Genomic DNA, 12,690 nt, shown 5'->3' on the forward strand with positions numbered 1-12,690 from the left:
TACGTGTCAGTATTTAGGTATAGATATAAGTAATCGAAGACGGCTTAATCCTGCTTCGTAGATTGCTTTCCACAAGACGCACTTGCCAATATCATTGGCCGGTGGCCCGACACGCAGTTTGCCCTGTTGCATGGCTTACTTTCAGAGACTCGCTAGTTTATCGTAGTGCTTGGTTGCCGCGAAAGTGAAAAGTAGGGCCTGTCCGGGATTTGATCCCAGGATCTCCTGCACGCAAAGCAGGAATCATACGCCTAGACCAACAGGCCGCACAAGGACGCAGGTGTGCACCCGCCACCTACTGAGATCTTGCCGCACTTGCTAGTTGGAGCATCCAGTATGGACCATATTCTCAAAGAGGTTTCTTAATCCGACACCTACAACATGAGCTGTGCTGAGGACCAGTGTATGTGAAGGCTGAAAGAGCTGCTTGAGTTGTGTGACAATATGTCGATCGTGTGAAGTGCAAATGTTATCGTGTCACGCACCATCCGCCCACTACGTGACGTTGTGTGACAGCACGCACTTTTCGACAGTACTCTGTGTCCATAGCTGTTTTCATAGCTAGGCTGCTTCCAGCACAAGGCATCCACCATAAGAAAGAGGCTGTTCCACGACTTTCATTACCTGACCCTTAGACATCATTTCATGTACGAATACTGGCACGAATTCTCGCTACATTCCAAGTTGCTCCCTCCACTTTCAGCCTACTTGGTTGCTTCATTAGCCACGCAAACACTTCCTGAGGACGCTACATGCAATAAATCGCAGCTTATCGGTTTAATGTCAAAATGCTGCTCAATTTAAGTCCGCTAGAGGCACACGGTTCCATGGTGTAATGGATAGCACTCTGGACTTTGAATCCAGCGGTCCGAGTTCGAGTCTCGGTGGAACCTGACTCTGTTTTGCGATCGTTTCTAGAAATGTGTACGAGCTGGTAGTTGGAATTGTATATCCAGAATTTTAGCTAGGATCATGTAAAGCAAATTGTTAATAGCAGTCCACACGTGAGTGGGAAACGCTCCAATTGCTTATGCTTTTGCTACTAGGATTAATAACGGCACGTAAGGGGTTCAACTGCGAGAAGACGACCTCAGCTGCTTGCCCCAGCATCTCTCCGTCTTGGGTGCTGCATGCGCGTGCATTTAACAAACGTTCATGCGATGTACTAGTTCCTGGGAAACGAATGGAATCGTTGTACGTGTCAGTATTTAGGTATAGATATAAGTAATCGAAGACGGCTTAATCCTGCTTCGTAGATTGCTTTCCACAAGACGCACTTGCCAATATCATTGGCCGGTGGCCCGACACGCAGTTTGCCCTGTTGCATGGCTTACTTTCAGAGACTCGCTAGTTTATCGTAGTGCTTGGTTGCCGCGAAAGTGAAAAGTAGGGCCTGTCCGGGATTTGATCCCAGGATCTCCTGCACGCAAAGCAGGAATCATACGCCTAGACCAACAGGCCGCACAAGGACGCAGGTGTGCACCCCGCCACCTACTGAGATCTTGCCGCACTTGCTAGTTGCAGCATCCAGTATGGACCATATTCTCAAAGAGGTTTCTTAATCCGACACCTACAACATGAGCTGTGCTGAGGACCAGTGTATGTGAAGGCTGAAAGAGCTGCTTGAGTTGTGTGACAATATGTCGATCGTGTGAAGTGCAAATGTTATCGTGTCACGCACCATCCGCCCACTACGTGACGTTGTGTGACAGCATGCACTTTTCGACAGTACTCTGTGTCCATAGCTGTTTTCATAGCTAGGCTGCTTCCAGCACAAGGCATCCACCATAAGAAAGAGGCTGTTCCACGACTTTCATTACCTGACCCTTAGACATCATTTCATGTACGAATACTGGCACGAATTCTCGCTACATTCCAAGTTGCTCCCTCCACTTTCAGCCTACTTGGTTGCTTCATTAGCCACGCAAACACTTCCTGAGGACGCTACATGCAATAAATCGCAGCTTATCGGTTTAATGTCAAGATGCTGCTCAATTTAAGTCTGCTAGAGGCATCCGGTTCCATGGTGTAATGGTTAGCACTCTGGACTTTGAATCCAGCGGTCCGAGTTCGAGTCTCGGTGGAACTTGACTCTGTTTTGCGATCGTTTCTAGAAATGTGTGCGAGCTGGTAGTTGGAATTGTATATCCAGAATTTTAGCTAGGATCATGTAAAGCAAATTGTTAATAGCAGTCCACACGTGAGTGGGAAACGCTCCAAATGCTTATGCTTTTGCTACTAGGATTAATAACGGCACGTAAGGGGTTCAACTGCGAGAAGACGACCTCAGCTGCTTGCCCGAGCATCTCTCCGTCTTGGGTGCTGCATGCGCGTGCATTTAACAAACGTTCATGCGATGTACTAGTTCCTGGGAAACGAATCGAATCGTTGTACGTGTCAGTATTTAGGTATAGATATAAGTAATCGAAGACGGCTTAATCCTGCTTCGTAGATTGCTTTCCACAAGACGCACTTGCCAATATCATTGGCCGGTGGCCCGACACGCAGTTTGCCCTGTTGCATGGCTTACTTTCAGAGACTCGCTAGTTTATCGTAGTGCTTGGTTGCCGCGAAAGTGAAAAGTAGGGCCTGTCCGGGATTTGATCCCAGGATCTCCTGCACGCAAAGCAGGAATCATACGCCTAGACCAACAGGCCGCACAAGGACGCAGGTGTGCACCCGCCACCTACTGAGATCTTGCCGCACTTGCTAGTTGGAGCATCCAGTATGGACCATATTCTCAAAGAGGTTTCTTAATCCGACACCTACAACATGAGCTGTGCTGAGGACCAGTGTATGTGAAGGCTGAAAGAGCTGCTTGAGTTGTGTGACAATATGTCGATCGTGTGAAGTGCAAATGTTATCGTGTCACGCACCATCCGCCCACTACGTGACGTTGTGTGACAGCACGCACTTTTCGACAGTACTCTGTGTCCATAGCTGTTTTCATAGCTAGGCTGCTTCCAGCACAAGGCATCCACCATAAGAAAGAGGCTGTTCCACGACTTTCATTACCTGACCCTTAGACATCATTTCATGTACGAATACTGGCACGAATTCTCGCTACATTCCAAGTTGCTCCCTCCACTTTCAGCCTACTTGGTTGCTTCATTAGCCACGCAAACACTTCCTGAGGACGCTACATGCAATAAATCGCAGCTTATCGGTTTAATGTCAAAATGCTGCTCAATTTAAGTCCGCTAGAGGCACACGGTTCCATGGTGTAATGGATAGCACTCTGGACTTTGAATCCAGCGGTCCGAGTTCGAGTCTCGGTGGAACCTGACTCTGTTTTGCGATCGTTTCTAGAAATGTGTACGAGCTGGTAGTTGGAATTGTATATCCAGAATTTTAGCTAGGATCATGTAAAGCAAATTGTTAATAGCAGTCCACACGTGAGTGGGAAACGCTCCAATTGCTTATGCTTTTGCTACTAGGATTAATAACGGCACGTAAGGGGTTCAACTGCGAGAAGACGACCTCAGCTGCTTGCCCCAGCATCTCTCCGTCTTGGGTGCTGCATGCGCGTGCATTTAACAAACGTTCATGCGATGTACTAGTTCCTGGGAAACGAATGGAATCGTTGTACGTGTCAGTATTTAGGTATAGATATAAGTAATCGAAGACGGCTTAATCCTGCTTCGTAGATTGCTTTCCACAAGACGCACTTGCCAATATCATTGGCCGGTGGCCCGACACGCAGTTTGCCCTGTTGCATGGCTTACTTTCAGAGACTCGCTAGTTTATCGTAGTGCTTGGTTGCCGCGAAAGTGAAAAGTAGGGCCTGTCCGGGATTTGATCCCAGGATCTCCTGCACGCAAAGCAGGAATCATACGCCTAGACCAACAGGCCGCACAAGGACGCAGGTGTGCACCCCGCCACCTACTGAGATCTTGCCGCACTTGCTAGTTGCAGCATCCAGTATGGACCATATTCTCAAAGAGGTTTCTTAATCCGACACCTACAACATGAGCTGTGCTGAGGACCAGTGTATGTGAAGGCTGAAAGAGCTGCTTGAGTTGTGTGACAATATGTCGATCGTGTGAAGTGCAAATGTTATCGTGTCACGCACCATCCGCCCACTACGTGACGTTGTGTGACAGCATGCACTTTTCGACAGTACTCTGTGTCCATAGCTGTTTTCATAGCTAGGCTGCTTCCAGCACAAGGCATCCACCATAAGAAAGAGGCTGTTCCACGACTTTCATTACCTGACCCTTAGACATCATTTCATGTACGAATACTGGCACGAATTCTCGCTACATTCCAAGTTGCTCCCTCCACTTTCAGCCTACTTGGTTGCTTCATTAGCCACGCAAACACTTCCTGAGGACGCTACATGCAATAAATCGCAGCTTATCGGTTTAATGTCAAGATGCTGCTCAATTTAAGTCTGCTAGAGGCATCCGGTTCCATGGTGTAATGGTTAGCACTCTGGACTTTGAATCCAGCGATCCGAGTTCGAGTCTCGGTGGAATCTGACTCTGTTTTGCGATCGTTTCTAGAAATGTGTACGAGCTAGTAGTTGGAATTGTATATCCAGAATTTTCGGTAGGATCATGTAATGCAAATTGTTAATAGCAGTCCACACGTGAATGGGGAACGCTCCAAATGCTTATGCTTTTGCTACTAGGATTAATAACGGAACGTAAGGGCTTCAACTGCGAGATGACTACCTCAGCTGCTTGCCCCTGCATCTCTCCGTCTAGGGTGCTGCATGCGCGTGCATTTAACAAACGTGCATGCGATGTACTAGTTCCTGGGAAACGAATCGAATCGTTGTACGTGTCAGTCTTTAGGTATATATATAAGTACTCGAAGACGGCTTAATCCTGCTTCGTAGATTGCTTTTCACAAGACGCACTTGCCAATATCATTGGCCGGTGGCCCGACACGCAGTTTGCCCTGTTGCATGGCTTACTTTCAGAGACTCGCTAGTTTATCGTATTGCTTGGTTGTCGCGATAGTGAAAAGTAGGGCCTGTCCGGGATTTGAACCTAGGACCTCCTGCACCCAAAGCAGGAATAATAACCCTAGACCAACAGGCCGCACAAGGTAGCAGGTGTGTACCCCGCCACCTACTGAGATCTTGCCGCACTTGCTAGTTGCAGCATCCAGTATGGACCATATTCTCAAAGAGGTTTCTTAATCCGACACCTACAACATGAGCTGTGCTGAGGACCAGTGTATGTGAAGGCTGAAAGAGCTGCTTGAGTTGTGTGACAATATGTCGATCGTGTGAAGTGCAAATGTTATCGTGTCACGCACCATCCGCCCACTACGTGACGTTGTGTGACAGCACGCACTTTTCGACAGTACTCTGTGTCCATAGCTGTTTTCATAGCTAGGCTGCTTCCAGCACAAGGCATCCACCATACGAAAGTGGCTGTTCCGCGATTTTGATTGCCAGACCTTTCGACATTACTTCATGTACGAATACTGGCAAGAATTCTCGCTACATTCCAAGTTGCTCCCTCCACTTTCAGCCTACTTGGTTGCTTCATTAGCCACGCTAAAATTTCCTGAGGACGCTACATGTAATAAATCGCAGCTTATCGGTTTAATGTCAAGATGCTGCTCAATTTCAGTCCCTTAGGGGCACCCGGTTCCATGGACTAATGGTTAGCACTCTGGACTTTGAATCCAGCGATCAGAGTTCGAGTCTCGGTGGAACCTGACTCTGTGTTTTGCGATCGTTTCTAGAAATTTGTACGAGCTGGTAGTTGGAATAGAATAACCAGAATTTTAGCTAGGATCATGTAATGCAAATTGGTAATAGCAGTCCACACGTGAATGGGGAACACTCCAAATGCTTATGCTTTTGCTACTACGATTAATAACGGAACGTAAGGGGTTCAACTGCGAGAAGACGACCTCAGCTGCTTGCCCCAGCATCTCTCCGTCTTGTGTGCTGCATGCGCGCGCATTTATCAAACGTTCATGCGATGTACTAGTTCCTGGGAAACAAATCGAATCGTTGTACGTGTCAGTATTTAGGTATAGATAGAAGTAATCGAAGACGGCTTAATCCTGCTTCGTAGATTGCTTTTCATAAGACGCACTTGCCGATATCATTGACCGGTGGCCCGACACACAGTTTGCCCTGTTGCATGGCTTACTTTCAGAGACTCGCTAGTTTATCGTAGTGCTTGGCTGCCGCGAAAGTGAAAAGTAGTGCTTGTCCGGCATTTGAAACCGGGACCTCCTGCACCCAAAGCAGGAATCATACCCCTAGACCAACAGGCCGCACAAGGAAGCAGGTGTGCACCCCGCCACCAACTGAGATCTTGCCGCACTTGCTAGTCGGAGCATCCAGTATCGACCATATTCTCAAAGAGGTTTCTTAATCCGACACCTACAACATGAGCTGTGCTGAGGACCAGTGTATGTGATGGCTGAAACAGCTGCTTGAGTTGTGTGACAGTATGTCGATCGTGTGAAGTGCAAGTGTTATCGTGTCACGCACCATCCGCCCACTACGTAGCGTTGTGTGACAGCACGCACTTTTCGACAGTACTCTGTGTCCATAGCTGTTTTCATAGCTAATCTGCTTCCAGCACAAAGCATCCACCATAAGAAAGTGGCTGTTCCGCGATTTTGATTACCTGACCCTTAGACATCATTTCATGTACGAATACTGGCAAGAATTCTCGCTACATTCCAAGTTGCTCCCTCCACTTTCAGCCTACTTGGTTGCTTCATTAGCCACGCAAACACTTCCTGAGGACGCTACATGTAATAAAACGCAGCTCATCGGTTTAATGACATGATGCTCAATTTCAGTCCGCAAGGTGCACCCGGTTCCATGGTGTAATGGTTAGCACTCTGGACTTTGAATTCAGCGGTCCGAGTTCGAGTCTCGGTGGAACCTGACTCGGTGTTTTGCGATCGTTTCTAGAAATGTGCACGAGCTGGTAGTTGTGTAAGGTGTCAGGCAAATCCAACTACTTACATGAAAACCCTGACATAATAAGCACATCTACTAGTATGTCACATAGCTCCGAATAAATCGTGACATTAAATTAACCAAAGTAATACGAGTAACGAGTGAGCAAATGGAATACCACAGACTAACACAAGAATGCCTAAATGCATGTCGTACCTTCCCACCGTGAGGCAGACGCAGTTCCGTGGGGAATAACGAGGACAGAAGCCGAGAGCAGAACCGTGTTAAGCTAGAAAAGAGAGGGGCTGGGCACCCACGCCATGAGCCTACCTGTACAACTATACAACCCGCACGTTTTAGCGTGGGGCTTTCTCGCGTGTCAGGTATGTCAAGGACAACCCGCAGCCCATGTTAAAAGCTAGAGCCCTCCAGAAAAACAGTATAGATCTTACGATAACACAAAAAGGGCCACTACCACCCGCAAGTTTTAGCGTGAGACTTTTTAGCGTCTCTGTTACGTTGCAAACTTTAAAAACATTGCCCCACCACGAAAAGTATAACGTTTCCCATTGGATAGACAGAATTTTTGTAGGCGGAGCGTAAGGTTAACATTGAGACCCTGATTGGTCAGATGAAAACACATCCAGATAGCTTTTTTAAACTAACTTCGGTAAATTGTAGTAAGGAGAAGTTCGAGAGTTGGTTCCGAGACGGCGAGCTGGACGTCTGGTGCGCCGGCCGCTGTCGCCCTGACGCTGCTTAAACACCGACAAGGTAATGAACGCACGCGATGCCGCATTTTTGAGCGCATAAGGCTTCACTCAGAACTGCAGAAGTCTCATCTGCTACACCCCCTTTTTTGCGTAATACTAGTGTCGATCGTTAATTAAAACTCATGGTGTTCACATTTGCCACTTGAAGAACAGATCTGAAACGCGATAATTTTTCTATTTTTATATAGTTATTGATAAGCCACATCAGCCACTGTAATTTACGACTAGTTAGATAAGTTATTAAAGATAATTGAGGGTCACTGTAGACCATTTTGATAGTTTTCTCTTTTGTGAAACTTAATTTAAACCTAGATTATAGATGTGATATGGCATAGGTCATCCTTCGATCGATTGTAGAACTTGGAAACCCATTTAGGGAATATTCGTTCACATTTTTGTTGAACGCAGTTGGTTTTTACCATCCTGTATTAAAACATTTCCTTTTATCAATAGTGCAATTTATAAACGATGTTTTGTGATTAGAATAAATTTCCAATGGTAAACTTAACTGCTTTTTCGACGTTATTTTACCAGCTAACTAAAAATAGGAAAGCCTTGAACCCTTTCCACTATATTTAGTTAGAATTAAGATTCTTTTACACCGAGTGCTGTGGAGCTGACTCTGAGATCATTTAGTATTTGGTTATATCATCGCTAGTCTCACTGAACTCTTCTGAATTCTACATGTCATGTGTGGTCTGGCGTCTCCTTACCAGCAACAGGTCCCAGGTTCAAACTAGTTAATTCCCTAAAAAACACGCTCAGAGCGTCGTTGCGCGAAAGTGGTAGGGAGACACGATATAGAACAATCAGACAGCACCATGAATGTTTTGAAAATGGCGACCCTGCCAGGATGGTAAAATACCATAATTGAAGGGCGACTACATGCCTAATTAGGTCAGAAAAATATCCTGCTAAAAATTTTCGTTGAAAAAAATGTTTTATCTAAAGTTGTACATAGTAAAAAACGGTAGCTGCAGCGATAGATAGTAAGAAAGTATTCAAGAAACAGTGAGACATTATACCAGAGACAATAGCATGATTAATTATGAATTTTGAAAATTGTTAGAATTAAGTTTTCTCTCCAATTCAAGCGCGCAGGTGGCGGATACACCGTTGACAAGTTGGTTCTGTCCCAACAAGTAAGTGAATGGATTGTCAGTCTTGGTAGTGTGAAGTCGTGTGAACAAAAAGTTTATAAAATGCGTGAGATCGTATGAGCGCATGTTGACGCGAAGTAGAGCGTGTGAATTGCTTTTAAAACAGAAAATAAGGGATTCAGAAAAATTAGCAATGGCAAATCGAGACCTGAATTGAGGTAGGGACCCAGCATGAAAATGGAAAGAGAATAGAGGACAGTACAACAGATGATGCAGTATCGCGAGAAATAGGACAGATAACGCACCATAACCAGGATAATGTACGCCAAGGCACAGAAAACATAAGTCAGCATACGACAGAGGAGCAGGGAAGTAGAGAGGCAGTCGATGAGGATTTTAACTTGCGTCTTGAATACGTAGAACCCATAGTACAAGTAACCAGAGCTCCCTCACCACAGAGTACAAGGAATGCGAGCAGAAACGTGTCACAGCACAGTTCAATGCAATCGGTTGCGAACCAACACTTGGGCGAAAACGCAGAGCGTAGGACGTCGGAAGAAAAGGCAATAGGACCCACCAATCTGGCAGAATTATTACAACAAATTACGGAAACCATGACAAGGCAGAATAAAGAAATTGCGAATCAAATTCAAATTCAGAATGCGGAAACCACGAGACAAATGCGTGAGATTAAAGAACAAATCCCGCTATTTGGTGTGGAATTGGCCTGCTCATTTTCCAAGTTCAACATTGCCGTAGCGCCGCTGAAATCTTGGTATTTCCCGTTGCCTGCCTCGTCTCTCTCGGCGGCTACCTGATTGAGGATAACTTCCTCCTCACCCGGCCGGTTTTCCCTAGCACCGCTCCTTGAGCGAGCACGTGTCTCCATTCTGGACACTAGGCTTACGTTTCCGGCTAAGTGCCTAAATAACGGCTACGCTCGTGGAAAACAGACTTCCTACTTTCGCTGCACGAATCGCGACGAATTCTCGTAGTTTAACGTAAGTTAATTTCACACGCAACCTAGTACATTTATTTAGTCACACGCAACCTAACACATTTATTTAGTCACACGCAACCTAACACATTTATTTAGTCACACGCAACCTAACACGTTTGAAATTCCCCCGAAATACATGGATAAATACACACAAGAAAATTGCCCCCAAAATCACACAAATAAAATCACAAGCAACGCAGTATATTCAACGCCGTATTCTCAACGCTGGTTCTATTCACAAATAGGAATTGTGAATCCTGTGGAAATTTAATTTTGTTAGCACATCCTAGCAATCTCCCAGCATCACAAAGGATTCCTAAACTGAACGAGATCATAGGCTAAAGGGTCGCCATTATGCATGATACTTGCTCTCTGCAAAGCCTTGGCAGGCATCCTCAATTTGAAATTGGCACCTGTCTTTTGTGGAAGACGCCTACGACCGTTCGTGTGAGCAAACATCACCACAAAAATTTCTGCTTATTGATTAACTTTAAGTTGAAAGTTTGAATCACTTAATTGGAATGGTAACGGAAACACATCTTGGCTGTACCTTTACATAACACAAAATCTTTCTCCGTGTCATTCTCCATCTCAGCCATACGACTATGGAACGCACTCCCCTGTGATCTGCGTCTTATCCAGAACTACTAAACATTCAAGAGGGAACTCAAAACTTACATATTACGGACGGTATAGCCACCATTGTTGTGCCCCTGCCATCTCTTTCTTTCTCCTCTCCATCACAGCTTCGAATTTTACCATTCTTTTTCTCTTCCTCTAACCTATTTGCCTCTTATATATCTCTTTCACCCCATTCTATCGTCTTATGTCTCTGCTCGATGAGAATAACTCACAAGCTGCCAGAATATAACGAGAAAATTCCCAACTAACAATGGGACTGACATTCACAAAAGAAATGTATGTTTACTTTCATATACTTAGTCACTATCATTATTATTATTATTATTATTATTATTATTATTATTATAATTATTATTATCATTATTATTCTTGATTGTTATAATTATTTTTATTGTTATAATTATCATTGTACTACTGTTATAATCTAATTTTTTTTTTAACATCAATACTGCATAATACGTTAAATGTCCTTAACGTTATTTAGAAACTGTAACTCGTTCAATCTGAGTATGCCTGGTTAGGTGTAAGAGAGGGCCTGAGGGCCCTAATCTTGCCAGGTAAAATAAATGCATAAATAAATAAATAAATAAAACAAAAAAATTCAGTTACACCTAAGTCATATTGAAGACGAAGCAAAAGAATCTCGAGAAGTGATAGGAAACTTAATAATAGGACACAATCAATTGAGAACAGACATTGACAAGGTACAAGCGGACGTACAAACATTGCGTAATGACACTGAGGACGAGATCAAAACATTACGTAACAACACCCAGGGAGAAGTCAAGAAACTAAAGAAACAGATGAACGAAATAACTAGAAAAGCAACAGGTACAGCGCGTGAAATTGTTGAAAAAAGTGTGTTGCACAAACGTATCACAAGAGCAGCGCTGAAAAGATATGATAACCGCATAGTCAAAATAGAAGCGCAAACGAAGCGACAATTTCAGAAATTGCGAACAGAGTTGCAAACCATTGAAGAGCGTAGTGAACAGGATCGAACAAGCACAGAGTCTGCAACCACGTCCGTATCTGTAACAACATCGGAAAAAACAAGTAATTAAGGAAGACATTATGCATTTGCGATTCCAATCACAAGCGGAAAGTAGCATATGTGAAATCAGACAGACAACACCGCGGGTAGGCGAAAGTTACCGTGGACATTGTCCAATGGATCTACCACAACCGGAAAGAACAACGGGAGAAATGATCAGAAACAAAAGTGACGAAGAATCGCGAATTTCATATGGAACTATGACGACGTACGACAACGATCATTTCCGCACAGTCAGAAAATTTCAACACTTTCGAGAAGAAAACTTATTACATCCGCGAACTTTTATTGATCAATTCCGAATAGGATTACCAGAACACTGGACGCTAGCACACAAATTAGACTTTATATGTGCACACATGTCAGGAACAGTCGCAGGAATCATGCAAAATGTTGCAGCGACATGTCGATCGTACGGAGATTTCAGAGAGACGTTTCTCTCATGATATTGGTCCAGCGAAGCACAGAACAGAGTGAAATACGAATTATTACAGAACCCATATTTTGAAAATTCAGGAGAGAAGAGTCCCGTGAAATTTTTCGAAGTAATGGCAAACAAAAATCAATTATTAGATGTACCATACAGTGACGGAGAGTTGATTAAATTATGCGCGATGAAGCTACCATTGAAATACCAGCAATCATTAGTAGGTCGCGGAGGCAATGACGTTGAAGCATTTAAAGGTATTCTAAGGGAACTAGAGTTCATATTTTCGGAAGATGACGCAAGAAAAAGAAGAAGCGCACGTGAAAACGAAAGCAAAAAGCAGTGGAATCCACAAGACACAGTACGAAGAAACAATAATTACGAACCACGTGATAACTTCGCACCAAGAAACGACAATAGATTTCAACAAAGAACCGGTTATGGATTTAGAAGAGAATATGGCAATAATTATAATTCACCCAGGAACGGCAACAACTATTACAGAGGGAATAACGACAACCGGAACGGGTATTGGAGAACCAATAGACCGACAAATTATCAACAAAGAAACCACTATCAACAAGCTGAACAAGAAAAGCGAATACAGACAGAAGAGGTTGAGGTAAGACCACCAAAACCCGATAAACGTTCGGATTGACAACTAAGCGCCCATGCCAAAGAGAATGACGCACCGACCCAGGACAATTGCAGCACCTGGAACAGAGAAGTAAAAATCTTATCACGAGAAGAGAAGAAGGAAGAAACAAATCCGCAGGGACCAGATGAAAACGAAGACAAGAAAATAAGA

The 12,690-nt window shown here is 44.3% G+C and overlaps 5 non-coding genes across 5 annotated transcripts; all 5 read left to right on the top strand.

Annotated features, from left to right (window-relative positions):
* The first annotated feature begins 821 nt into the window (after positions 1-821).
* On the top strand, positions 822-893 carry Trnaq-uug (transfer RNA glutamine (anticodon UUG)). Its single transcript has one exon. It is a non-coding gene; the product is annotated as a tRNA-Gln (tRNA).
* Positions 894-2,017: 1,124 nt separating this feature from the next.
* Trnaq-uug (transfer RNA glutamine (anticodon UUG)) lies at positions 2,018-2,089 on the top strand. The gene has a single exon. It is a non-coding gene; the product is annotated as a tRNA-Gln (tRNA).
* Positions 2,090-3,212: 1,123 nt separating this feature from the next.
* On the top strand, positions 3,213-3,284 carry Trnaq-uug (transfer RNA glutamine (anticodon UUG)). Its single transcript has one exon. It is a non-coding gene; the product is annotated as a tRNA-Gln (tRNA).
* Positions 3,285-4,408: 1,124 nt separating this feature from the next.
* On the top strand, positions 4,409-4,480 carry Trnaq-uug (transfer RNA glutamine (anticodon UUG)). The gene has a single exon. It is a non-coding gene; the product is annotated as a tRNA-Gln (tRNA).
* A 2,319-nt stretch (positions 4,481-6,799) lies between these two features.
* Positions 6,800-6,871, top strand: Trnaq-uug (transfer RNA glutamine (anticodon UUG)). Its single transcript has one exon. It is a non-coding gene; the product is annotated as a tRNA-Gln (tRNA).
* The last annotated feature ends 5,819 nt before the right edge of the window (positions 6,872-12,690 follow it).

This window comes from Schistocerca gregaria, chromosome 2 (assembly GCF_023897955.1).
Source record: "Schistocerca gregaria isolate iqSchGreg1 chromosome 2, iqSchGreg1.2, whole genome shotgun sequence".
Classification (NCBI taxonomy): domain Eukaryota; kingdom Metazoa; phylum Arthropoda; class Insecta; order Orthoptera; family Acrididae; genus Schistocerca; species Schistocerca gregaria.